This window comes from Anabrus simplex, chromosome 1 (assembly GCF_040414725.1).
Source record: "Anabrus simplex isolate iqAnaSimp1 chromosome 1, ASM4041472v1, whole genome shotgun sequence".
NCBI classification, from domain to species: Eukaryota; Metazoa; Arthropoda; class Insecta; order Orthoptera; family Tettigoniidae; genus Anabrus; species Anabrus simplex.
In genome coordinates, this window is record NC_090265.1 from 86319251 (window position 1) to 86333486 (window position 14236).

Below are 14236 nucleotides of genomic sequence, written 5' to 3' on the forward strand. Positions count from 1 at the left end.
GGTTCGAATCCCACTATCGGCAGCCCTGAAAATGGTTTTCCGTGGTTTCCCATTTTCACACCAGGCAAATGCTGGGGCTGTACCTTAATTAAGGCCACGGCCGCTTCCTTCCAACTCCTAGGCCTTTCCTATCCCATCGTCGCCAACAGACCTATCTGTGTCGGTGCGACGTAAAGCTCCTAGCAAAAAAAAAAAAAAAAAAGTAATACAAAGTAAGATAATCTTACAAAAATTTCACCCTATTCAACGTTTCTAACTCAATCTGACCCATGAATAGATGAGATGCGAGAAAATATCATAGGACCAGCCATTTAGGCCGCTAAATACTGCGTCTTATGGTACAATCCTTTGTCGATATGACGTTCCGGTTAGCAGCAGTTAATCTTTAAATGAAGGTCTGCAATATTGTAAACATGCATATAATTTCGTATGTCCATCTATATTCATTGATGTAGATTTGTAGTGATCTAGAAAGGGTGTGGCTGCTAATGTAATCAACACTCCTCACACCGACTTTGACTGGCAGTAGAAATGGGTCCTCCTCCAACTCCTGTGTAACTCTCATTAATTAGTAAGGAGGGCCTACCGTTGTAATGAATAATTCATTTTTCAACTTGACTTGCAGAAGGAATGGGAGCATGCAGTTTTGTTCAAAACTCCCCTACCTTATTGTGTTTGGCTGTAGGCCGGGGTGCCCGTCATTATAAACAAATGTACCCATCTAAAATGTGACTAGCATTAAGCATAGTGGCCTGTTATTTTAATAGAAACTCACCAACTCTGTGTGACGGACAGTAAGCTTGCTGGCAGAAGGAAAATGGGCCTGTCATTATAATGATAACTGCACAACTCAATTTTCACTGGTATTAGGGAAGTTGCTTGCCATTATAATAAAAACTCCTCAACTGTAATCTGTATGGAAGTAGGAAAGGGGGTCTGCCATTGTAACGAAAACTCTCCAAACCGATTGTGACCGCGCAGTAGGCAATGGGGCCTGCAATTATAATGTTAACTTCCCAACTCAATTGTGAATGACAGTAGGCAAGTGAGCCTGCCGTTATCATCACAACTCCGCAATCCACACCTTACATTGGAAACAACGTATGGGGACCTTCCCATGCTATTTCTTGGATAACGCGAAGAGACATGCAATTTTAAAACAATCTTATTTACTGCACGTACAGTATTTCCTTCGATATCCGTATACAATGTAGAATACCGTAGCGAAGCACGGGTACATTTGCTAGTTGTAAATAAAGGGTACAGATCTGAGCACATGATTATGAGGGTATTCAGGGGTTGTGGTAAGGATATAGAGGAGAGGGCTTGTAAGTCTCTGGTAAGACAGTATGGTTCCAATGTATGGGACCTTCATCAGGAGTACTTGATTCGAAAACTGGAAAAAAAAAAAAAAAAATCCAAAGCAAAGCAGCTCGATTTGTTCTGGGTGATTTTCCACAAAAGAGTAGCGTTACGAAAATGTTGCAAAGTTAGTGCCGGGGAGATTTTGGGAGAGAGAAGACGAGCTATTCGAACTAAGTGGTATGTTCCGAGCTGTCACTGGAGGGATGGCGTGGAATGACATTAGTTGGCGAATAAGTTTGAGTGGTGTTTCTAAAAATAGGAAAGGTCAAAATATCAAGATAAATTTGTAATTCAAGGGTACACATTTGGGCAAATATTCTTTTATAGGAAGAGGAGTTAGGGAATGGAATAATTTACCAAGGGAGATGTTCAATATGTCTCCAAATTCTTTGCAATTATCTTAAAAATGTCTAGGTAAAAACAGTATGGGAATCTGCCACCTGATCGACTGTCCTAAATGCAAATCAGTGGTGATTGATTGATTGATTGATTGATTGATTGATTGATTGATTGATTGATTGATTGATTGATTGATTGATTGATTGATTGATTGATTGATTGATTGATTGATTGATTGATTGATTGATTGATTGATTGATTGATTGATTGATTGATTGATTGATTGATTGATTGATTGATGTAGCAAAACGCCATGTGTTTATAAAATTAGACAGATTAAAACAGGTTTTGAACAAAGTTGCATCTCTTCAAGGAACTGTGTTGATACAAAAGTACACCTGAAATCTTTAGTATCTCGTGGCCTGAAATATTCCTTTCAGGCAAGAAATCAGTAGAGACCTCAAAACCACACACACTGTCTCTCATTGGTCACATCCATTAGACACGTTAACACATACCCACATCTGTGGAGTGAGGGGAGGTGGAGAAAACGAAGTACGAAGATATCTAGCATGAACGAAACACACGCGGGTGTGAAGATACTTGTCTCTCCGCCTGCCCACACGTCCCACTGGCTCGACAATGAAAGGAGAGGGGGAATGAAGGGAGGAACTATACGGCTTCTTCACGGCAACAGTTGTAATGTGTATGTCAACTCATTGAGGGTCAAATTCTCCAGTTTCTTTGTAATTCTTTTGTGCGAAGTCTGGGCGAAATGTCAGCGGTCTTGACTATGACTTCATTATCAAATGGCATCGTGCTAAACCACTCTAAGAAGAATGACGCTTGTTTTCGTCAATATAGGACGTGTTAATTACTACTACTTATAATAATAATTATTATATAATAATAATAATAATGATAATAATAATAATAATAATAATAATACTAATAATAATAATAATAATAATCATTGTTATCCTCAAAAACCAAAGTAAAAATAACCTGGCATTAAAAAATTATGATTATTATCTGAGACGCAAGGGCGTTTGGAAAAATGTTCTTATGAAGTTATTGTCAGCGCTGATCAAATAGAATGGCTAAATGCAGAAAGGGAACCTGTCCACTTTTTTCACGAAACTCATTTTTAACCGGAAATGGTATCTTTGGACCTAGCCGCTTCGTTCCCTACAGAAAGGGAATCTCTTCCATAAGGAGACATGTATGAAATAAGCATGAGGAATATGCATTTGACGCAGAAAGGGAACATGTCCTGTACATGTTTCCTTTCTTCAGAGAACAGTTTTTTTTTACGATTGGTAGACCTGCCATATCTACAGCTCCTTCTGATAAAACAAAAGGAGGTGTATTTGATTTATGGAAAATGCCTACTTCAAGTGATGATGGCACGTGTAGTCTCCAGATAGAAAGAGAAAGAAAGGTGTAAGGAATCCCGATACTTATAAGAGAAATGTAATTCTAGTTGCTAGAGTGAAGGGTGAGACTTACGTGAACTGGGCAGGCATAATGGTCCTGGAAGGAAGAAATATATTAGATGAGGGTATGTATAACCTAAAAGTGCTTCTTCATATTACTCCAAGTCCTGTTGTTGTTGGAAATATTGTTTTCGTATGTAAAAGCTGACTCCTAAGTTACTGAACTTTTTCAACAGATGTCGACGCGGCTGTTTGGTTGACGTTACGGACGAAGAAATGCTGCAAATCATGGAAACATTCAATGGAACGAACACAAAAGACGAGCAGGATATACACCTACAACGACTCATAGAAATGGAAGAAGTGAGACGGAAACGTTCTAGGGAAAACACTAATATAAAAAAACAAGATCTCTCTCTGCGAAGTATCACGTGCTTTGTGGATCGCGCCGTGTTCGAGTATGAAAATCTGAATTTCAGCAATCTCATGGTGTGCAATCTAAGAGGGTTTATCGTTTGCTGACACCTCTGAAACAGGGAAAATCACCCAGTGATTTACGTGGTAAATCATCAAGTGCAAAGGCTATTTCTGGAAATGTGTGCCGTCAAATTCATGATCTTATATCGACTTTTCACACAGAGTCTTCACATTAAGCGGGAACAGAAATAAAATATTTAGATGCAAGATTATCTGCGAAGGAGATGTATGAAATGTTTATGGCACTGTATCTGGATTCTAAGGTAAAGTACCAGTTTTACTGGAAGTACTTTAAACAGAACTTTTCTCTGCGGTTTGGCAGACCTGAAAAGGATACCTGCAGTACTTGTGAAGAACTCACTTGTAAAATCAAGAGTACGTTTCTGTGTGATAGTGCCAAAAGAGTTCCTGCTGCAGAATTGTTGATACACAAGCGCAGAGGTTAGAAATTCTATCGTGCATTAAAAGAAGTGACTGCAAGATGTGAACACGAGGAAAGTGTGCTTGGTCTGTGTTTCGATTCCATGGCAACTGTTTCGTTGCCACATATTCCTGTGCAAGACATATACTATTACAGGCAGTTAAGTGTGAATACGTGTGGCATACATAATTTGAGAACGCACAATATGAAATGTTATGTGTATCATGAGGGGATAGCGAAAAAAACACCAGATGAATTGTGTAGTTTCCTGAAAGACTACATTGACAATGCAGTAAGCCCAAGCATATCAGAACTTCACTTGTTCAGTGATAACTGTCCTGGACAAAATAAAAATAATGCTTTAGTGAGATTCTTGATGGGTTTAGCTGAAACAGGCTGCTTCAGGGTAATAAAACAGTACTTTCCCAAGAGGGGCCACTCATTTCTGCCCTGTGATAGGAACTTCGGTCTCATTAAGAGAGTACTTTGTAAGGCAGATAGAATATACACAGTTAAACAATACTGTGAACTCATACGAAGGGCATCTATCAAGAAAAACAAGTTCGTTGTTTTCGAAGTTAATCAAGACAGTATTATTAACTGTAAAGCATGGTGGCCGTGTTTGTTTAAGAAAATTTGTTACTCAGATTTTTCAATGGGAAATAATATTCCAAGTCAGAACAAGGAATCGTTTGGTGTTTCCAAATAATTTTATTTTGAACTAGCAAATGTAGCCGAGCTTCGCTACGGTATTCTACATTGTATTCGAATATCGAAGTAAATACTGTACATGCAGTAAGTAAAATTGTTTTAAAAGTGCACATCTCTTAGCGTTATCCGAGAAACAGCATGGGGAGGTCCGTATACGCTGTTTCCAATGTAAAGTGTTTGTTACGGATTTGTGATATAACGGCAGGTCCACTTGCCTACTGCGCGGTCACAATCGATTTGGGGAGTTTCCGTTACAATGGCAGCCCCCTTTCCTACTTCCAGACATATTACAAATTGAGGAGTTTTTATTATAATGGCAGGAAACTACCCTACTATCAGTCGAAATTGAGTTGTGCAATTATTATTATAATGCCAGGTCCCTTTGCCTACTGACAGCCAGCTTACTGCCAGTCACACCAAGTTGGCGAGTTTCCATCAAAATAGCAGGCCACCATGCCTAATGCCAGTCACATTTTAAATGAGAACATTTGTTTATAATGGCGGCAACCCTGTCCTACAGACAAACACAATCGGGTAGGGAAGTTTAAAAAAAATGCATGCTCAAACGTAAAAAGGATACAGATACGACAAAAAGTCATAAGAGCAAGGTTGTAGACCATTTCAAATTGAACGGAGATTGTGCCATCCGTTATGTGATGGGACTTCCCGAAGGTCTGCACCAAAATTGCCTCCATATTTCGATATTCATCGGGGATAAAGAGTGAAAAATTTAAAGATCTTGGAAGTTTTCCGCCCGTTACAGGCTAAAACGTATAATTTTGTCAAATTCCCAATTTCTTTTTCGTCTGGCAGATTATGCAGCAATCTGGATTTTGGATGAGGAGTGTAAAAATTAGGACTTTCAGGAAACCAAACCAAAAACAAATATGCAGATGGTCATTATTACGCCTTAAACGGATAGCTGTGCGAAAATTTCGCCAAAATAGTAAATGTAGAGGCACACAGTCATTACGACTTTATTTATATAGATAGATAAGGAATCTGCTCCACGTATCCGCTGGACTTAACCTGCAAAACTGACCATTCATGATATCTCCCTTAGTAATCCTCCTGACGAGAAAATGCACATGAAAAATAAGTTTTCGAGATGGAATTCCATCACGTTTGATCGATTTTCAGTCAGGTTGTTCTTGCACTGTATATATTGTGGAAGAGTAAAATCACCATTTCGGTTCCCTGTAAACCACCAGTCCATTCCGGGAACATGAAATGTTATTGACCTTTAAAACCTACCCTTGGACAGGTGGATGATAAATATTAAGTTTGGTTCGAATATCTTCAGTAGTTTTCAAGTAGTAAGAAATACGCTTTACACGCACCCGCTCTTGAGTTAAGTCCGATGGGACTTGTACCGAAAAACGGTCCGTTAATGATATCTCCCTTATTAATCCTCGTATCGAAATGATGCATATGAGAAAAGTTTAGAAATTAATTTCCATTAAGGCATGTAGATTTCAATTAAGTTTGGTTGTGTATATTTTGTGGGAGGACAAAATCACGGTTTCGGTATCGTAGAAACCCCCAGTCAGTTCAGGGATTTAGAAACAATATTTGCCCTAAAACCTCCCCAGGGACAAGTGGATTCTAAATATGAAGTTTGGTAGAAATATAGCCAGTAGATTATAACATTCGCGTACATACGGAGTAATTAAGGAAGAAAATAATACAGTTAAGAATTTGAAATAAATAGAAAATGGATTATAACTGAGGACAGCTGGATAACGACAAATATGTAAATACCAAGTGAATGTATAGGAAAATCAAATGCCCCTCAATAAATTATTCTGGTGTGACTTATGGATATAATAAAGCAGTACCAGAGGAGAAATTTAGGCGCAGTGATTCTTAGGTAAACAGATAAGATGATGACTAATGGTGTTATTACATAAGCTATTCGAGGGCGGTTATAACCTCCAACGATATTCCGCCAATATCCCGCAGATAGGCCGATTGACGCCTTTCTTGCCTTCTACCCAAGGGACAACCACGAATTTAAAAGCATGATGAGGGAAATGGCAATACGTTGCTTCCCTGCTGGCAAGCAGTCAGAGACGTTGCCATGGTAACCTGTAGGTTCGTTGTCGGTCTGTCGGTCACTCAATGCAGAGCATGATACCCGCAGAAAATAGTAAATTTCTCTTTCATGCGAAGATTAAGGTAAATTATGAACATAAGAAAAGTTGTTTATAATGAAGAGACGTTTCACATACGGTCGACGGAGTTTACAGACAGCCAATAGTATAAGATAAAATGGAGGAAAACCGTTCTGGTTTTCCTATAAACCCCCGTCTTTTCAAAGATTTTAAAATGATATGCATATCGAAACCTTCCTCGGAATGAGTATACTCCAAATATGAAGTTTGGTTGAGATCTATCCAGCCGTTTTGACGTGATGGTGGAACAGACAAACAGACAAACAGCCACGAAAAGTAAAAACCACCGATTCAGTCTTGGGTTGACCTGAAACGGATAAATATCTGAAAAATTGGCAAAACAAAAGAAATTACAGACAGCGGACCCCCTACAACTTTATTTATATAGATATTGTTCCACCAAACCAGGCTATAAGATGACTAGCGATTTCATTGATGCCTTAATAGGAATACTGCTTGAGTAAAATTTGAACTGCTGACACAAAAAAACCTACTCTGGGAAACTTCCCCTCCTGAAGCAGAAGAGAGAAGATCTACGGAAATGTGAACAGTACATTCCAGACATATACAACGTTTTCTGGAGAGAGTTCTTTGATTGACCAACAGACTAGTGTAACATCATACACCATGATGTCATGATAGTGACATACAAGAGAATACTTCCCTAACTTCCAGTGTGCATAATGACATATAACATTACCTGATTCCTTTTCCACCCTCAATTCATGTGATCGCGATTGTACACAAATACACTCACATACTGTGGTCGTCTGCATGCGCGGTAAGGGGTGCGGAGGGTAAACACGGCTGCTGCGCATGCGCCAATCTCAACTCTCAAGGCCTGACAAGAAACATCAGCTCCGTCCGCAGTGATTCTTGTGAACTAAAACTGCTGCTGTGAAGTTTCAAATTCACTTTAGTTACATATTTACAGTAAGAACTGAATATTGAACACAAAGAAATAAATGAACTGGATTAAAGCCGCTATATTTATATTAATTTAATAATAAAACCAAGCTTTCAACCAAATTGCATTGGCCTTCATCAGGGCATATGAAGTTTTGCCTCCGACAGTGAGCAAAGAAATTCTCCGAAGCAACGTGGGAGTCATGCCCATACTATCTATGGCGTAGGCCTACCCCACTAACTGGACTCAAGGTTCGTGGCGCTATCCTGTGGTAGTTGGGAGGGAAGTTACTGATTCACCGCCCTCTGTCGACAGTTTGAGTGCGTCCCGCTGTGCCATAGTGGTGTTAATACTATGAGGCACAAAAACCTACGTTCATTAATATTGAACAGTTTAATAATGAACACGCATCTCTTTCAAAGAGCTCGGATTGTTTATCACGACTAATGTTTGTAGCTTAGTGTAGTATCTGTTACTCGTATCGTTCCTACGAGGTGCCGCGACTTCTTGTGAACGCAGATAATAGTAACAAATTACTGTGTCAATCCTTATGCCGCGGCTTATGTACCTATATGTTTCGACCATAACTTGTAGACCAAAACAGGAAAGTGAAATCTGTCCTCGTTAGATGTTCACAGGCCTAATTCAGCAACGTGGGGAAGTACAAGCCGACTGAGGGGAAGAGAGTTGGGCCCTCTTGTACAGGTATTTTTAACACGGGCACTACTCTTACGGCGAGCAATGTACCGGGTGTCCATAAATAAACTGACGATGTTCAGCGCGGTTTGTAATGATCATAGGAGTCTGAAATTTCATTGATATACTAACTAAGAAATGCGATCGCGAGTTATACCACAAAAATGATTAGTTTGAAGTCGTATCACGAAGCGAAAATACGGCGCTGGAAGCAGTGGTAGGGTCGCAGAGAAAAGGCACGAAAGATCTAACACATGAGGACGGTGGTTCTGGCATGTTTATTAGGATGTATGGGTACAAACACTGATCGATATGGCCTCACAACTCAGCAACATGCTGCATCCGTAACACGGCATGGTCAGTCAATCAATCAATCTGCATTTAGCGCAGTCGCCCAAGTGGCTTATTCCCTATCTGTTGTTTTCCTAGCCCGTTCTTAAATTATTTCAAAGAAATTGGAAATTGATTGAACAACTCCCTTGGTAAGTTATTCCAGTCCCTAACTCCCCGTAATATAAACGAATATCTGCCCCAATTCGTCCTCTCGAACTCCAGCTTTATCTTCATATTGTGATCTTTCCTACTTTCAAAGACACCACTCAAAGTTATTCGTCAACTAATGTCATTCCATGCCAACTCTGCACTGACAGCTAAGAACATACCACTTAGTCGAGCAGCTCGTCTTCTTTCTCCCAAGTCTTCCCAGCCCAAACTTTGCAACATTTTTGTAACGCTACTCTTTTGTCGGATATTACCCAGAACCAATCGAGCTGCTTTTGTTTGGATTGTTTCCAGTTCTTGAATCAAGTAATACTGGTGATGGTCCCACACACTGGAACCATCCTCTATTTGGGGTCTTACCAGAGACTTGTATGCCCTCTCCTTTACATCCTTTCTACAACCCCTAAATACCCTCATAACAATGTGCGGAGATCTATACTCTTTACAATCCCATTTATGTGACTACCCCAATGCAGATCTTTCCTTATATTAACACCTAGGCACTTGCAGTGAACCGTATAAGGAACTTTTAATCCCATCAACGCAGTAATTAAAACTGAAAGGATTTTTCCTATTTGTGATCGGCAGTCGTTGTATGCTAGCCTTCAGATCAGGAAGAGACCGGATATGTTCCTGATAGGTACATGGATTTAGGTCGGGGAATATTGAAGATCACGCATCTGGAAAATGCTCAGAAATGATGCAGGTTTCTCGCAACATATCCTTCACCTGGCGAGCAACATGTTGTGTTTCCCCATCTTGCATAAAAATAACAGTGTAGTCACAGTTGTGATCTTGCAAAGCTGAAATCATTTGTTGCACAATGAGGTACATAAACGTGCATGCTGTTCACCGAACAGGCTCACGAGGGCTCACCTCCTCAAAGAAAAACGGACCAAGAATGAAGGAGCTTGTAAAACCACACCAAAGAGTCACGTACGCTAAATTCAATGGTTGTTCCTTCTACAACCAAGGAACTGACCCAACGCAATTCCACCCGAAGTACGTTCTGACGCCAGAGTTACGGAAAATGGCGCGTTCTCAAGGTCTGTCCAGGGAGGTCAAGTCACGAATGCTACTTATGGAGCCGCCATATTGGGTCTTTAAGCGAGCGTAACCAAAGGCAAGTGTATTGGAATTTAGAGGATTTCGGTACCGTACACTGAAATAAAAACAAAATACCAAGTATTTTTCATATAGAATTTAATTGGGCATCTACTGTTCATTTCAATTTGTAGGATTGATATCTGTATGTGGTTCATGTTTGTGGGTTACTGTAGTCACGTCCTAGTTCGTGAACCATGGGCAACGGCTGAGTGGCCTAGTAAGTGGTCCTGAGAGTCGGGATACCAGTTGCTATGGAATGGGAGTGGGCATCTCGGACATATTCTGAGTCGTGGCCCTCCTTGTGCTCAGGCGGCTAGGACTATACAGTTCACCGGTGGTCCATAACCCGTTAGAGGAGAGATCCTCACTTGGACTATGTGCAAGTAGGGCAGCATCCTGCTTCATGAATTTACCGAGCTCAGAACACTTTAAGCAAGCCTCGGACCTATGGGAGTAATGGAGTCCCACTCCCACTTGACAGGCGAGGGACTCCTTGGAAACAACTTGGCGAACGAAATGGAATTCGATGGGGAGCTATCAATATTAATGGGGCTTATGGAAGAAAGAAGGTAGAACTGGCTGAGTCAGCAAAGAGGATGCATCTGGATGTGCTAGGAGTAAGTGATATTCGGGTAAGGGGAGATAATGAGGAAGAGATAGGAGATTATAAAGTGTACTTGACGGGTGTTAGAAAGGGAAGGGCAGAGTCTGGGGTAGGGCTCTTTATCAGGAATATCATTGCACGCAACATAGTTTCGGTTAGGCACGTAAATGAGCGAATGATGTGGGTAGATTTGTCAGTGGGAGGAATTAGGACAAGAATTGTGTCCGTGTATTCACCATGTGAGGGTGCAGATGAGGATGAAGTTGACAAATTTTATGAAGCATTGAGTGACATCGTGGTCAGGGTCAACAGCAAGGATATAATAGTGCTAATGGGCGATTTTAATGCGAGAGTTGGGAATAGAACTGAAGGATACGAAAGGGTGATTGGTAAATGTGGGGAAGATATGGAAGCTAATGGGAATGGGAAGCGTTTGCTGGACTTCTGTGCTAGTATGGGTTTAGCTGTTACGAACACATTCTTCAAGCATAAGGCTATTCACCGCTACACATGGGAGGCTAGGGGTACCGGATACATAATAGACTATATCTTAACAGACGTTGAATTCAGGAAATCTTTTAGAAATGTACGAGTTTTTCGGGGATTTTTCGATGATACAGACCATTATCTGATCTGTAGTGAACTAAGTATCTCTAGGCCTAGGGTAGAGAAAGTGAAATCTGTCTGCAAACGAATAAGGGTAGAAAATCTCCAGGACGAGGAAATTAGACAGAAGTACATGGATATGATTAGTGAGAAGTTTCGAACAGTAGACAGTAAGCAGGCTCAGGATATAGAAAGTGAATGGGTGGCATACAGGGATGCTGTAGTAGAAACAGCAAGGGAATGCCTAGGAACAACAGTGTGTAAAGATGGGAAAAGGCGAACATCTTGGTGGAATGATGAAGTGAGAGCAGCCTGTAAACGTAAAAAGAAGGCTTATCAGAAATGGCTCCAAACAAGGGCAGAGGCAGACAGGGATTGGTACGCAGATGAAAGAAACAGAGCGAAACAAATAGTTCTTGAATCCAAAAAGAAGTCATGGGAAGATTTTGGTAATAACCTGGAAAGGCTAGGTCAAGCAGCAGGGAAACCTTTCTGGTCAGTAATAAAGAATCTTAGGAAGGGAGGGAAAAAGGAAATGAACAGTGTTTTGAGTAATTCAGGTGAACTCATAATAGATCCCAGGGAATCACTGGAGAGTTGGAGGGAATATTTTGAACATCTTCTCAATGTAAAAGGAAATCATCATGGTGGTGTTGCAAACAGCCAAGCCCATGGGGAGGAGGAAAATGATGTTGGTGAAATTATGCTCGAGGAAGTGGAAAGGATAGTAAATAAACTCCATTGTCATAAGGCAGCAGGAATAGATGAAATTAGACCTGAAATGGTGAAGTATAGTGGGAAGGCAGGGATGAAATGTCTTCATAGAGTAGTAAAATTAGCATGGAGTGTTGGTAAGGTACCTTCAGATTGGACAAAAGCAGTAATTGCACCTATCTATAAGCAAGGGAACAGGAAGGATTGCAATAACTATCGAGGTATCTCATTGACTAGTATACCAGGCAAAGTATTCACTGGCATCTTGGAAGGGAGGGTGCGATCAGTCGTTGAGAGGAAGTTGGATGAAAACCAGTGTGGTTTCAGACCACAGAGAGGCTGTCAGGATCAGATTTTCAGTATGCGCCAGGTAATTGAAAAATGCTATGAGAGGAATAGGCAGTTGTGTTTATGTTTCGTAGATCTAGAGAAAGCATATGACAGGGTACCGAGGGAAAAGATGTTCGCTATACTGGGGGACTATGGAATTAAAGGTAGATTATTAAAATCAATCAAAGGCATTTATGTTGACAATTGGGCTTCAGTGAGAATTGATGGTAGAATGAGTTCTTGGTTCAGGGTACTTACAGGAGTTAGACAAGGCTGTAATCTTTCACCTTTGCTGTTTGTAGTTTACATGGATCATATACTGAAAGGTATAAAATGGCAGGGAGTGATTCAGTTAGGTGGAAATGTAGTAAGTAGTTTGGCCTATGCTGACGACTTGGTCTTAATGGCAGGCTGTGCCGAAAGCCTGCAGTCTAACATCTTGGAACTTGAAAATAGGTGCAATGAGTATGGTATGAAAATTAGCCTCTCGAAGACTAAATTGATGTCAGTAGGTAAAAAATTCAACAGAATTGAATGTCAGATTGGTGATACAAAGCTAGAACAGGTCGATAATTTCAAGTATTTAGGTTGTGTGTTTTCCCAGGATGGTAATATAGTACGTGAGATTGAATCAAGGTGTAGTAAAGCTAATGCAGTGAGCTCGCAGTTGCGAACAGCAGTATTCTGTAAGAAGGAAGTCAGCTCCCAGACGAAACTATCTTTACATCGGTCTGTTTTCATACCAACTTTGCTATACGGGAGCGAAAGCTGGGTGGACTCAGGATATCTTATTCATAAGTTAGAAGTAACAGACATGAAAGTAGCAAGAATGATTGCTGGTACAAACAGGCGGGAACAATGGCAGGAGGGAACTCGGAATGAGGAGATAAAGGCTAATTTAGGAATGAACTCGATGGATGAAGCTGTACGCATAAACCGGCTTCGGTGGTGGGGTCATGTGAGGCGAATGGAGGAGGATAGGTTACCTAGGAGAATAATGGACTCTGTTATGGAGGGTAAGAGAAGTAGAGGGAGACCAAGACGACGATGGTTAGACTCTGTTTCTAACGATTTAAAGATAAGAGGTATAGAACTAAATGAGGCCACAACACTAGTTGCAAATCGAGGATTGTGGCGGCGTTTAGTAAATTCTCAGAGGCTTGCAGACTGAACGCTGAAAGGCATAACAGTCTATAATGATAATGTATGTATGTATGTAATGTATGTATGTCTACTGTTCATGTGTATATAACTGTATAACACTTAAATGACTTGAAAACATTCACAGCTATTTGAATAGGAAGATAATTAACAGAGCCTGATTTTTTTTTCTTTAGAAACAAAAATCAACAGAAAGGCTCATATCCTACTCTTTTACTTCCTTACAACTTGGTCTTACTCTGTTTCTTATTAATGTCATCTGTCAAATACGTAATCTTATTGACAGAAACATAGAAATCTGTACAGTACCTGTGTCATATTATGATTACCGGTACATGAAATACTGAACTTGAAGTACTGTACTTAAAGTACTAAAAGACAGTTGTATTAAATTACCTTCAGCGCTTTCTTTATTAAGAAAATAATTACCGATACTGCGTTTCTAAAAGGTTTCCCCAGTATGTTGACAAACACTGAATGCCTCTTGAGTTCAGTGCATTCAACTATGTATGGTAAGTATTCCATTCATATGGTTATTTCTTTGGGTTCTAAGGCAAAAATATCTGCACATATGCAATGAGAGTAATGTTCGTAGCTACTCTTAACTAGTTTATTGATAACCTATGCAGCTATATAGTACAAAGTGGTGGTGGTGATTATTGTTTTAAAAGGAAGTACAACTGAGCA